Source organism: Schistocerca americana, chromosome 1 (assembly GCF_021461395.2).
Source record: "Schistocerca americana isolate TAMUIC-IGC-003095 chromosome 1, iqSchAmer2.1, whole genome shotgun sequence".
NCBI classification, from domain to species: domain Eukaryota; kingdom Metazoa; phylum Arthropoda; class Insecta; order Orthoptera; family Acrididae; genus Schistocerca; species Schistocerca americana.
This window is the reverse complement of record NC_060119.1, coordinates 903249481-903263452: the sequence shown is the minus strand read 5'-3', so window position 1 is coordinate 903263452 and position 13972 is coordinate 903249481. Positions and strand designations below refer to the sequence as shown.

At 37.9% G+C, this 13972-nt stretch overlaps 1 protein-coding gene across 9 annotated transcripts in view; it reads left to right on the top strand.

Annotated features, from left to right (window-relative positions):
* The window catches only part of LOC124614989 (kinesin-like protein Klp61F), a 290420-nt gene that overhangs the window by 80227 nt on the left and 196221 nt on the right, over positions 1–13972 (top strand). The window lies entirely within an intron of this gene.

The following is a 13972-nucleotide window of genomic DNA, read 5'->3' as shown; positions in this document are numbered from 1 at the left end:
CCAAAGCAAATGAGTTTTATCCAAAAATGATTAAAGAAATGTATAAGCAAAAATTAGAAGTTGCACAGAAGTCAGCCACTGAAGATCTTACTCCGGGAAGAGGAATGACTAAACAAAATAATAATTTTGCAGTTTCCCCTATTATGGTAATATTCGAAACAGAATGGCCAGAATTTAAAAAAAAATTGGTTTCACCCAGAAAACAATATTAAAAACGTGATAAGACATGCCACCCACAGTAGAGAACAGTTATATAAATCAGGAATCTTTAACTCTTAACTACTATAGACCGTCTCTCACACCGCTGCAAATTTTTGTGTCGATATATTTCTCACACCCCTGCAAAGCCAAATGGACTCTTCTGTTTACCTTCCTATTGGCTGTCAAGTTACAGGTGACAGCATTGTTGCTGCTCTTTGTTCCGTAATTATTAGCCTTGAGAGGTCTCACAGACGTACCATAGCATTTGTGTGTCGTGTTTTTGTTGCATGCTACTGTTTCTCCATGACGGGGAAAGCTGGACCTTCTATGCAACGTGTGTTATGTGAGGCAGATGTGGATGTTCAGGATCTCCCCGTTGAATCTTCGGATGAAGACTTTGATGACAGCGATAATGACCCTGATTTTGAGATATTTAGTGATCACAACACTAATTCAGAGCAGGTAACTGAAAGTGATGAAGATGTAACAGCTGATGAAGACGGAGCTCACTTCTTCGGTAGGAATAGATTTTTTTCGATGGAGAAAAAATCAGTCACCAGCTAACGTAAGAACAAGGCAACACAACATTGTCTTGCAGCTTCCTGGACTGCGACAGATGGCGAAAAGTCTTGGAGAAAAACGTGCTGTTTTGGAGGTATGGAAACTGTTCTTTACACCAGACATTCTAGACAAAATCATTCGATGGACAAATCTGAAAATATCTAAGCTTACAGCACAGTATGCTAACGATCGCTTATCCTATCTACAAGATATTGATGTCATTGAATTGAAGGCTCTAATTGGTCTATTAGTGTATTCAGCCATTTTCAAGTCGGGGAACGAGTCTGTTTACAGCTTGTTTGCCACTGGTGGAACAGGCAGAGATGTTTTCAGATGCACTGTTACCAAAGAAAGATTTCTGTTTTTATTGTCTGCATTACGATTTGACAATCCAGATGATCGGCGGAAAGAAAGAAAGTAGACAAATCAGCAGCAATTTCACAAATCTTTTTGCGTTTTTGCTACTCTGTAGATGCAACAGTGTGTGTCGATGAAATGCTTGTTCCTTTTCGTGGAAAGTGTGGGTTTAGAATGTACAAGCCAAACAAACCGGCAAAGTATGGCCTGAAAGTTTACGGTTTTACAGAAAACATGACTCTGGTTTCCTTCGTGCCCAAGAAGTCAAATGCTGCAATACTGATCTCTTCTATGCACCATTCAGTAAACAATGGTCCTGAATCAGGAAAACCTGCGATCATCCTGTTTTATAACACAACAAAAGGTGGTGTGGACTGTCTCGACCAAATATGTGCAGCTTACACGTCAAGTCGCCAGACAGGAAGATGGCACATTAGTGGATGTTGCTTGGGTGTAAATTGTTATGTGGTACATCAAGCTTATCCAAAGGCAGAGGTAATGTCGAGATTGAGCTTCATGAAGACTCTAGCAAGAGACCTAGTTGAACCTCAAATGAAGCATAGAATTGAAAATTCCCCAGCAGACAAAGAAAGGAAAGAAAATGGATATTTTGGTAGAGTCCAAAATTTTTAGTCATTTTAAAAACCAGCCAGATCAAATTATAGACAACCAAACAGAAATGAAAAACAAGATATGTCTATAGCTTTACTAGAATTTTGCTTGCAGCTAATAAAGAGAAAAATGGTGATTCCATTTGTAATCCCCTCGCTAACAGATGAGATGAGCTGTAAGTAATTTCTGCACTGACGGATAAAATTATTCATATTACCTACATATTAAATGAAACTGAAATTTTTGAACTCCTCATTTTGTAACACATTTTAATAATTTTATCTTATTTTATTAGTTCTTCTCTGTACTTATACGTACTCGTGCACTGCGGTTATTTGGCACCCAAACTTTCTTCCATCAACGTTTTATTCTTTGTTCAAAATTAAGTATGTGTGTATTTCCTACCTTATATGTACAAAAATAAATGCCAGGATACGTAGACCAGTTTGTAAACCAATATGAACTGAGACAAAGGTTGTGAAGATGCTATCAATTTAGACATTTGGCAAATTTAAAGGTAACCATTGCTTACCCTAATTTACCTTCACATCATTGTACTCTTATTTCATATTGGTAATGTAAGTATTTCTGTCTGTACAAATATTCACTAGACAGTGACTTCAGAGGCCAAAAGCAGTAGTGAAAATAAGTACATAACAGCCTAAGAGAAGAAAAATGTCCTGTTCATTCAGTTGTGATGATTGATTGAGAAATCACACAATCTTTTTCTTTTTTTTTTTAATGTGAAACAAAACCACTTAAAATGCACATGAATAGACCTTTTGATGAACATTCATTGAAATCATTGGAGATGATCTTACTTATTTCCAGTCTTCATTCCTGAAACAATTATTGAACCAGGGGGCTCTGTAACAGACAACACCCATGTATTCTAATGTTGACCCATTGGCTCTGCTGGTTACGGCTGCAGTGGGCACTGGATCATTGAGACTGGGTGAGGAATCAGTGGAAACATGCCACATGGTCAGATAAATCACTTTTTTTGTTACACCAGGTCGATGATCATGCTCGGATATGTTGTTCAGAAAACGGCTGCTCAAAACATGCACTGCACCATGCATACAGCTCAGTGTGGGAGTTATTGTGCCATGGGACACATTCACCTTGGGTCAGTGGTAGTGATTGAAAGAACCATGACAGCTGTTGAATACATGAATGTTATTGAGAACCACTTGTATCCCTTCTTTCTTGATGACTTTTCTGAAGGTGACGGCATCTTCCAATGGAATAACTGTCAAGGCCAGAAATGTGCAAAGTGATTTGAGGAGTATGATAATAAACTCATATTAATTGCTTAGTCAACAAATTTGTCTGATCTGAATTGGATGGAAAACATCTGGAAGATATCGGGAACCAGATCTGTACCCAAAAACAGCTGGTCTGTAATTTATAGAAATTGTGTGGCCTTTGCATAATAATCTGGTATCACATACCTTCAGAAACATACCAAGGACGGCGACATGCGAAGAAGCAAGTGGTCATAATGTTTTGGCCCGTCAGTGTATATACAGGATGAAGAAGAAATTCCGCAGTTGGCAGTTGGCATGTGATTCTTCATCCCAATTAAAGACAAAAATGTATCTAGAAAAACCAAGTCCCATCAATAGGTTTAATAGAAATTCAGTTTCAAAAATAAGACTGATAATGCTGTAACAGCGTGCAGCTTGCCCAAGAACAGGTATTGTGCTATGCCAGAGCTATCCCATTAACTCAGTGAAGCTAAGCAATGCTATGTGGAATGGATATCCAAACTCTTCAGTGTTTGAGTTGTGCTCGTGATGAACTTCTTCTTCTTCTTTTTTTCTTTTTACAGTTAAAGCATCAAATTGTAGCAAATTCACAACACCACAGTGTGGTATCTTGTGTATTTCTTTCCGTTATTGTTACCTTTATTCAAACATCAAGACATAACATGAGCGTCTTACAGATGTAAACTATCACTTTGTTTCATTCATGACACAAATAAACCCAACAAAAAGTAATAGTGGTTATAGTAACGTCATCTGTATCCATTGAAGTACAAAAAATGCAGAAAATAGGCTACAGTAGAGTGCACATTATGCTATCACAATAATTCCATTCTGTATGTTTGACATCCAGCCTTATCTTCACACAGCCAGTATGTACGTGTACGGCCAACGTTCTCGTTAGAGGTGATGTTCAAAGTGACCACATTGTATTTGCAAACACTTCATCACTTGCTGGATCATACTTCACTGGACCCTACGTGACACATCTGCATCCACCATTTCTGAAGCAGCATGCACAGTAGCTATTAGGCCGTCTGCTTCTGTGAGTGGAGTACCATAAACTAGTTCCTTTAAGCATGCCCACAAATAAAAATGAAATGGATTAAGGGCCAGGAAACATGAAGGCCAGAACATTGGACCTGCATGATCAGTCCATTTCCCTGGAAACGCTTCATTTAAATACCACATTTACGCGATTATAAGATGAGGTCTTTTTCCCATTTTATCATTAGAAAAATACGAAGTTGTCTTATATTCGCAGGTTAAATTATTGCTGCTGAGGTCAGTATTTTTACATTATTTAATGGAGTAATGTATGAGTTGTCTTACATTTATTGATGTAGCTTTGGCTGTTCATTTCATACAAATTTATTTTGAACAATCCCGGAGGGTAAAGCGTATCAAACAATACTTGGATTCGAATAGGCTCAAGGTTTCCTAGTATGCTGAAGCATTTGATACAGTATCAACCTCGCTCGAACAATCATGTGACATTTGGCTTGTGGTGCTAGTGCAAGGGTGTAGAAACTATGAAATAGTGATTACATTATTATGCTCTGCTTAAAAATGGACTATTTTGTGAAACACAGGAGGAAATAACATTAAATTCCATCAACTTAACAAACTTTCATTGTATTTGAACAAGATTGGAATAAATCTTGTCCTTCAAAAACTATTACTTGATTCTGAACTCAAGTCAATATTTTATTTGTTTATGAGAAATTGACTTACCAAGTTTGTTCAAATGAGAATTCAGTCAGTGTACACTTTAGACTACCAGAGAAAATGGTTTTACCAGCTTTTAGTCAGCTTTAAAGAAGATGATGACATTAAGATGAAATGAGAAGGAAAATTATTCTAGAATCAAATGTCTAAGAAATCAAATAAATTGTATTAAACTGACTGTAATTGTTGCTGTGAGAATAAATTTCAAAATAAATACCCGTTGTGGAGATATTACAGACAGGTGTCACTAGATCACAGGATGAGCAACAGGTTGATAATTGGACTGAATAGTGAATGTGACCTTTCATTTATGTATTAGTTGTGATTTGTACATCCAACCTTCACTTTAGAACATATTGCCATCCATGTTTCACTGTTGCTCAAGCACAGCACTACAGAAAATTGGAGGGGGAGCAGTGACCCAGCTTGGCTGGGAACTAGAGTGTGGGCAGGGAGAAGGGATTCAACAGGCAGAAATTCCGTTGTGCAGCCAACCATTGGAAAGTATACTGTGTACTTTGGCTTTTTATGAACATCTACCATGTTCATACTGCAGTTTGCTTGAATGTATTTGCACTCGGAATTGAATTGACCTCAAAATTGGACAAATGCTCAACTACAACATACCCATCTACAGGAGGCACTAAGTCTCACATGTTTTGTACAGCCACGTTGTAGATGCTCACTGTGAGTTATGACGGGAGCAATGGTAGGTGTATCAGCTGCTGCTCCTACACAGCCAATGAGACAGGGTGGGCAGACAATATGTTTTGAAGCAAGAGACTCTGTAATATTCTCATGTCAGTACAGATGGGAAATCCACTGTGTGTTCAGAGGGAGGGGCAGGGGAGGACAGCTATATTCTTGGGTCCCACAGTAACCACAACCTCAGAAACTGCAACACATTCAGAAGACAGACAAATATTTAGACAATGGAGATATAACTTTCACAGCTGTCCTGTTAGGATGACGACGATGATGATTAAAAATTGTCATATCACAGATAACAGGCTAAGTAAACAAAAAAAAAGACATTGAAGACAGAAATAAATGTAAACGATTTCTCTTTGTTTATTTTTTTTCTCCTTGTATTATCAAAACATACGTAGTAAATGGCATAAATTTAGGTGTAATTTTAACTTTCTGGACAGATCTCTTACATCAATAAAAGTTTGTAATTTTGATTAGTCAGAGTATAAATTTTTCTCAAGGAACCCCTTAAAAAAGGTGGTTCATTGTTTACTCAGGTAAAGATGGTAGTTATGCATGTTCATTCAAAATTGTAGCAGTGCACCATCATGCTGAAACTGTAGCTGTTGCTCAGGAGCAAGTGGAATATTTTCTAATGCCTCAGGCAAATCCTTGCAAAAAGACTTACAATATAGAGATGCATTCAACTTGTCTGGCAGTAGGTAAGGGCCCGAAAGTACTCCTCCCATGATTCCATCTGACAGGTTTATGCCAGAGCATGCCTGAAAGCCACTCTCATAGGTGACATGTAGGTTGTATTCCGACCAATAATGGCTGCTGTGGAGGTTGAAAATACCTTCATGGGTGAAGCTAGATTCGTCAGTCCATAACATATTATTCAGAAAATGTTCATTGTCTTCCAATTGGTGCAAAAGCCATTTACAAAACTGTACTCATCAAATGCAGTTATCTGCTCACTGGTGTTTAGTTAATGTGTAATGATAAGGATGCAGTTCCTCAACATGCAACACTTCAACAATCAGTTTTTGATATGTCTGGAACTGCCTTGACGTATAACTGATACTTGTCTGAGGTGATTGATGAACTGTTTCAAGAATTGTGTCCTCTGCTTGTGGAGTACTTGTAGTCCTTCAATGACATCTGTCCACGACTTGCGGGTGAAGTTTACTGGTTTCATGAAGGCGTTAGTTAGTTAGTTGCGTGTTCCATTGATCAATCTCACAGTAATCGTTATGATGTGGAAAGTGTCAAACGCATGAGAATGCACGCATAAATGAAGGTTTTTTTTAAGCTTAAATTTTTTTTTTTTACTTTCCCCATGTAAGTGACACAAAGTGGATATATTATACCTATAGATTTATTTATTCCTATTCAAAAATCCATCTATAGTATAGAAGGAGTTGTCAAGGAGATATGATTCCAATTTATTTTTAAAACTGTTACTGCTGTTTACCAGACATTTTATTTCATCTGGTAATTTATCGAAGACTTTTACAGCAGCGTATTTTACGACTTTCTGTGCCATAGGTAGGTTAAGTAGAGGATAGTGTAAGTCTTTCTTTCTTCTGGTATTATAATCGTGAATATCACTGTTGTTTTTAAACTGGTCCATGTTGTTGAGAACAAATTTGATTATTGAGTAAATGTACCGTGAGGCTGTTGTAAGAATTCCCAACTTTTCAAACAGATGCCTACAAGATGTGTGACTATGAGCCCCACACATTATTCTAATCATTTTCTTTTGAGCAGTGAATACTTTTTGCCTAAGTGTAGAATTATCCCAAATTATTATTCCATATGACATCAGAGAGTGGAAGTATGCAAAGTAGGTTAGCTTGCTAATTTCTGTATCCTCAAAATTAACAATTATTCTGATTGCAAAAGTTGCTGAACCTACTCGCTTTAGGAGATCCAAAATATGACTTTTCCAATTAAGATTCTTGTTTACAAGTACACCCAAAAACTTAGTATGCTCTACCTTGGCTACTGACTTCTGTTGATATGTTATATTTATTGAAGGAACTGTACTCCTTATAGTAGAAAATTGGATGAACTTTGTTTTTTCAAAGTTCAGAGCAAGCATGTTCACAGAAAACTGATCAATAACTTTTCTAAAAACATTGTTTGTCTAATTTTCTATTGGAATTTCTTTCACTAAATTAATAATGATGCTTGTATCAGCAGCAAACAGTGTCAGTTTAGCTTCTTGCTCCTGATAAGAAGGGAGGTCATTCACATGTATCAAGAACAGAAGATGACACACGATTGAACCGTATGAAACACCTAAAGTAAATTCATCCCAGCTAGATGAAGTGGAAAAGTTCCTTAAATCACTTAAACCATATAAAGAAACTTTTTGCTTCCTGTTCTGTAGATATGACTTAAACCACTCATATGCTTTTTCATTTATACCATAGAATTGTAATTTCTGTAACATAATGTCATGGTTCCCACAGTCAAACGCTTTTGATGAGTCATAGGCAACAAAAAATATTCCTTTTGGGATGGTGCCTTTGATCGTACCGTGCAGGATATACACGAGCAGCAGCAGCATATGCACACAGTTTAATGGATCCCACTGTAATGTGAAAAGCTATTGCCACAGAACAAAATTACGTCCTGCTTATAAATGACGAGAATTAGGGAACAAATGTCTAAAAAATACAAAGGGAACCTGACAACGATTCGAACCATAGCTCAATGGCTAAATGAAACAGAGTATTTTTTGTGAAAATATAGAGGAAATGTTGAGTCACAGACAGGCACAATGAAATGCCTGCTATACGTTTAAGCTTTCTGCCAGAATGCCTTCTTCTGAAGTAGAAAACACACAAGTACAGCTCACACACATGGCCACTGTCTTTGCCTACTGAGGCTGAACTGCAACTGCACTTTATGAGAGAAGCAATCTGTGGCTGGTGGGATTAAGGAGTGGACTGGGGTGGAAATGGGGTGGGATAGCTAGGTAGGGGTGAGGGAAGGTATAGTGCTGCTTGTGAGAGCCTGCAGGGACATGGTGGGGACAGATTCAACCCAAAACCCATTTTGAATCCTGCCTGACTCAGATCACTCCTCCATCCATTTGTGATACACTGCAGCTGCTCCCAAATAACCCCCTGCTAACCGTACAGTATTACTTAACCTGAAACTTTGCCTCACCATCATTCCCCAAATCCCTTAACATGGAAACAAACCTTACATCTTCAGAAAGAGCCGCACTCCACTGCCTGAAAGGTGGTCCTGATCTTACACCGAGCGGGGTGGCGCAGTGGTTAGACACTGGACTCGCATTCGGGAGGACGACGGTTCAATCCCGCGTCCGGCCATCCTGATTTAGGTTTTCCGTGATTTCCCTAAATCGCTCCAGGCAAATGCCGGGATGGTTCCTCTGAAAGGGCACGGCCGACTTCCTTCCCCATCCTTCCCTAATCCGATGAGACCGATGACCACGCTGTCTGGTCTCCTTCCCCAAAACCAACCAACCAACCTGATCTTACAATTCTACTGCTGACAGAGGCTCCACCACTGTGGTTTTGAACGACAAGGATTACTTGACAGAGGGTCTCCACTAGCTGTCAGATATGTCCACCTACAAACCCTGCCACAGTGACCCTATTCCAGAAATCTAACAGGATATCCAGTCCTCAAATCCATAGGGCCATCACAGAATCTTTCTCTCTCCCTCCCTATTTACAAAATGTGCAAAATGGCTAAGCAGTTATGGCTATAGGACAAATGGAAGCCTGTAGAAATATTCATGGAAGGAAAGACATGTGCTGCCTATAGGATGATTGAAGAGACCTGTGGAGAAAAGAGAAGCAACTATAGTTAGTTAGTTACGTGTTCCATTGATCAATAGCACGGAAAAACCGTTATGATGTGGAATGTGTCAAATGCACAAGAAATGTGCACAGGAAACAAGGTTTCTTTTTACATTATAGTTTTATACCTAAATATTTCTATTATCTATCCCAGTCCCTTAAATGGCACAAAATGCATATATTATATGTCCAGATTTATTTACTCATATTCAAGAATTCATCTATGGTATAGAAGGAGTTGTCAAGGAGGTATGATTTCAATTTGTTTTTGAAACTATTACAGCTGTCTGTCAGACATTGTATTTCATCTGGTAATTTTGTCAAAGTTTTATGGCAGCATATTTTACCCCTTTCTGTGTCAAAGAGAGGTTAAGTAAAGGATAGTGTAGGTCTTTTTTTTCTGGTATTGTGATCATGAATATCGCTGTTGATTTTAAACTGGTCCATGTAGTTGAGAAAATTTTTTATTACTGAGTAAATGTACTGTGAAGCAGTTGTAAGAATTCCTAACCTTTTAAACAGATGCCTACAAGATGTTCGACTGTGATCCCCACACATTATTCTAACTACTTTCTTTTGAACAGTGAATACCTTTTGCCTAAATGTTGAGTTGCCGCAGAATATTATTCCATATGACATCAGAGAGTGGAAGTATGCAAAGTATGTTAGCTTACTAATTTCTACATCCTCTAAATTGGCAATTATTCTGATTGTAAAAGTTGCTGATCCTAATCGCTTTAGGAGATCCAAAATATGACTTTTCCAATTAGGACTCTCATCTATATGTACACCAAAAAGCTTTGTATGCTCTACCCTGGCTACTGACTTCTTTTGATGTGTTATGTTTATTGAAGGAATTATATTTTTTGCAGCAGAAAATTGGATGTACTGTGTTTTTTCAAAGTTCAGAGCAAACCCATTCACAGGAAAGCAATTGATAACTTACCCAGAGACAAATTATTTGTATCATTTTCTATCAGACTTTCTTTTACTGGATTAATAATTATGCTTGTATCATCAGCAAACAGTGTCAGTTCACCATCTTGTTTCACATAAGAAGGGAGGTCATTCACATATATCAAGAACAGGAGGGGACCCATGATCGAACCTTGTGGAACACCCAATGTAATTTTACCCCAGTTAGATGAAGTGGCAAACTCCTTTGAATCACTTGAAGCATATAAAGAGACTTTTTGCTTCCTGTTCTGTAGATATGACTTAAACCACTCATATGCTGTTCCATTTATACCATAGAATTGTAATTTCTCTAACACACTGGCGTGGTTCACACAATCAAATGCTTTGGACAAGTCACAGAATATTCCTACTGGTGACATTTTACTATTTAAAGACTCTATTATGTGGACAGTGAAATTGTATATTGCTGTCTCAGTGGAACAGCATTTCTGAAATCCGAACTGTGATTTACTAATTATCCCATTACTGTTGAGATGGCTAACCACTCTTGAGTACATTACATTCTCAAAGATTTTTGAAAATGCTGTAAGCAAGGATACTGGCCGTAATTATTGACATCTTGGTTTCCCGCTTTTTATACATTGGCTACCTGTGTACTGTTGGTTAAGATAGTCTCATTCTCTTTTACAGTAATACTACCTACCCCAGTGGTTACTTTTCCTGTCTCCCTTCTAACAACATTCCATATTGATTTGTTTTAATGCTGGAGTTGTTAATTTCTTCTCTAACATACATATTTCTTGATTTCCTTACAACTTTTCTCAGTATGTTACAATAATATTTATAGTGTAACACTACTTCTGGATCTTTGCTAGTTCTTGCTGTCTCATACAATTTTCTTTTTCTTTCTGAAGACACTTTAATACCTGTAGTAATCCAAGGTTTCTTTGAAAAGTCGGTGGTGTTACATTTAGTAATTTTCTTTGGAAAACAATGTCCAAAAAGGGGTATAAATTTATCAAGAAATATGCTGCATTTATCATTAGCATTTAGCTCATTATATACATCTTCCCAGTTTACATTTCCTAAACTTTCTCTGAGATGATCGATAGATACCAGGTTGAGTACCCTCACACTTTTACTTAATGGTTTCTGAAATGTACACACTGTTAGGTTTTGTAAGTTAATCAGTTGTGCATCATGGTCAGATAATCAATTTACCACAAGGAAAGCATGTGTTTGTTCTACATTATCTTGCTGTACAAATTCATTATCTATTGGAGTACTACTGTCCTGAGCTATACGTGTAGGGAAATTGATCACTGATTCTAAGTTACTTGTTGTTAACAACACTTCTAGTTCACTTTTCCTATCAGAATTGCTTGGAAAGTTAACATTGGAATCACCACAGATTAATAACTTTTTCTTTTTGTCTGACAGACAGCATAATAGGGAGTCTAACTTTTTTATGTATAGCTCCCAATCTCCTAGTGGAGACCTGTACATTGTTGCTAATATCAACACAACATTATCTAGCTGAAGTTCACATGCACAAACCTCAAAGTGCTGATCAACACAAAATTTGCTTACTTCAACAGGTCTGTATTTATACCCTTGTTTTATGAAAATGGCAACTCCTTTATCCATACTAGATCTACAAATGTAAGATGCTAAATTATATCCATTTATACTGACATTTTCCATCCCCGCAGTTACATGGTGCTCAGACAGACAAAGTATATCAATCTCGTTCTTACGTCTGAGATCATCTAAACACATTATCAACTCATCTACTTTATTTTTTATTCCCCTGATATTTTGGTGAAGTAAGTTGATACCACCCTTAGCTTTATCCCTATTTGCTGTACATGAAGTTTCTTTTCTTCTATTTTCCTTGGTTGTTGTCTGTCTGGAATTTGGCTTTAACCTAAAAAACCTGATTGCCTTGTCCCAATAACCACAGGGATCACCCCTTGTGTGACTGTGGCCTCCATTACAGTATCTGCTAATAGAGAAGCTAACTTATCTTTCCCCTTCCTATTAAGGTGCACGCCATTTGTAGTGTAATCCCACCTACCAATAGCATCAACTGGAACAACACTCATGTGAGACTTTGCCAGTGTCTGGAGCATTCCGTTCAGCTCAGTGTTAACACGCCTTACAGCAGTGTTTCCCCAGGGCTGACCATGGCGCTGAAAGACCTCCACAAACCCCACATTGGTGTGCCCAGTTTCTGCTCCTATTTTATCCAGGTCATTCCTAATACTATATCTTGGATTCATAGCCAGACTGTTTCCTGCTCCCCTATGAATATCAAGAGCTCAGTATCAACTAATGGTGGAAGGAATGTAAAGAGGGTCTGTATTAGAGATGGGTAGTTCGCAAATGAACGGGTCCAAAGGAACGGTTCACCAAGATGAATGAAAGGACCAAGAAACGAATTCCAAGAAACTGTCTTTCATAGTTCTCTTTGGTTGCGGCGCGGCATTCTGCTTATAGTTCCCGGAACGAGGAACGATCGGTTCATAGTTCACTAGTTCACTTCGGTTGCGGTGGTCACTTCGGCAGTTTTCTTTCCAGCCTTGGTCCCGTGCTCATCTCAGTCTCGGTCTCCCTCGGCCGCACCCGTTGTTCTTCGCATGACCACCTGTCGCAGTTCCACTGCCGACTGCTCCTAGTTAGTTCAGTATCCAGTTGTTCGTTTCGTTCACTGCACTCGTCCATTTTACATGTGTTTCAAACTTGCACTTGGCTCTGGCTATTCAGCGTCCTCGACCAGTAATTAAAAAGTATTTTATAGTTATGTAAACTACATAAAAATTACGTTGTATGTAATAGGTATGTCTTTTCAGGTAACAAAAGGGCATATCAGCTCACTTCATTATATTGATGAACAGTGGAAGACATACTTATAACAAGACTAGATTTTTTTTTTTTAATTTGTATATATTTTGGTTTCATCGACTTGATTTAGCAACTAACTTTCAATAATTTGCTTAGTTTGTAGTGTAAGAAAGTTAAAATGATTTTCGTGAATCTTTCATATACAAAACAATATATTTTTATTACTGCGAACTTAATTATTATTATTGCTGCATTAACTTTAATAATGCAACATAAAAACCTAATGTTTACTAAGTGTGTGAGGCGATTATGATGAGAAAACCACATTTTATTTTAAAACTATCTATTCTTCCATAAAGTCTCCACTTCGCCTGGGAACTCGGAGTCAACGTGAAGTATATATAGGGTGTAAATGATTTTGTTTAGAACGTAGCATAGCTGTGTAGAGGAAGTAGAGATGAAGATTTTATACGAGACACTTGTGGTCTATTAAGTTGGCAAAAAGCCACCAACAGGTTTAGAAGACAACATGAACTATAGCCCATGCACGTTGTGTGAGATTTTCATGTTCTCTTCTCCAGCTCTCTACACCCAAACTATTAATGCTAGAAAAAATGAATAGGACCTTTTATGTAGGAAATTTAATGTAGTTAAATATTATATCGGGATACGTTTTCGCTAGAGGCCATGGTTTTCCACTTATAAAAGAAAAACGTAGAGAAGTAACTTTGAAACCTTTTCCATATTACAAAATTAGAAATTAATTTTAATACCTTCAGCTGCTGTCGGGCGTTAATAGGCATTATTATATATCATCGGCAACAGGTGAAAATGTGCGTCCCGACTGGGACTTGAACCCGGGATCTCCTGCTTACATGGCAGACGCTGTATCCATCTGAGCCACCAGGGCACAGAGGATAGTGCGACTGCAGGGACTGTCGCGCGCTCGCC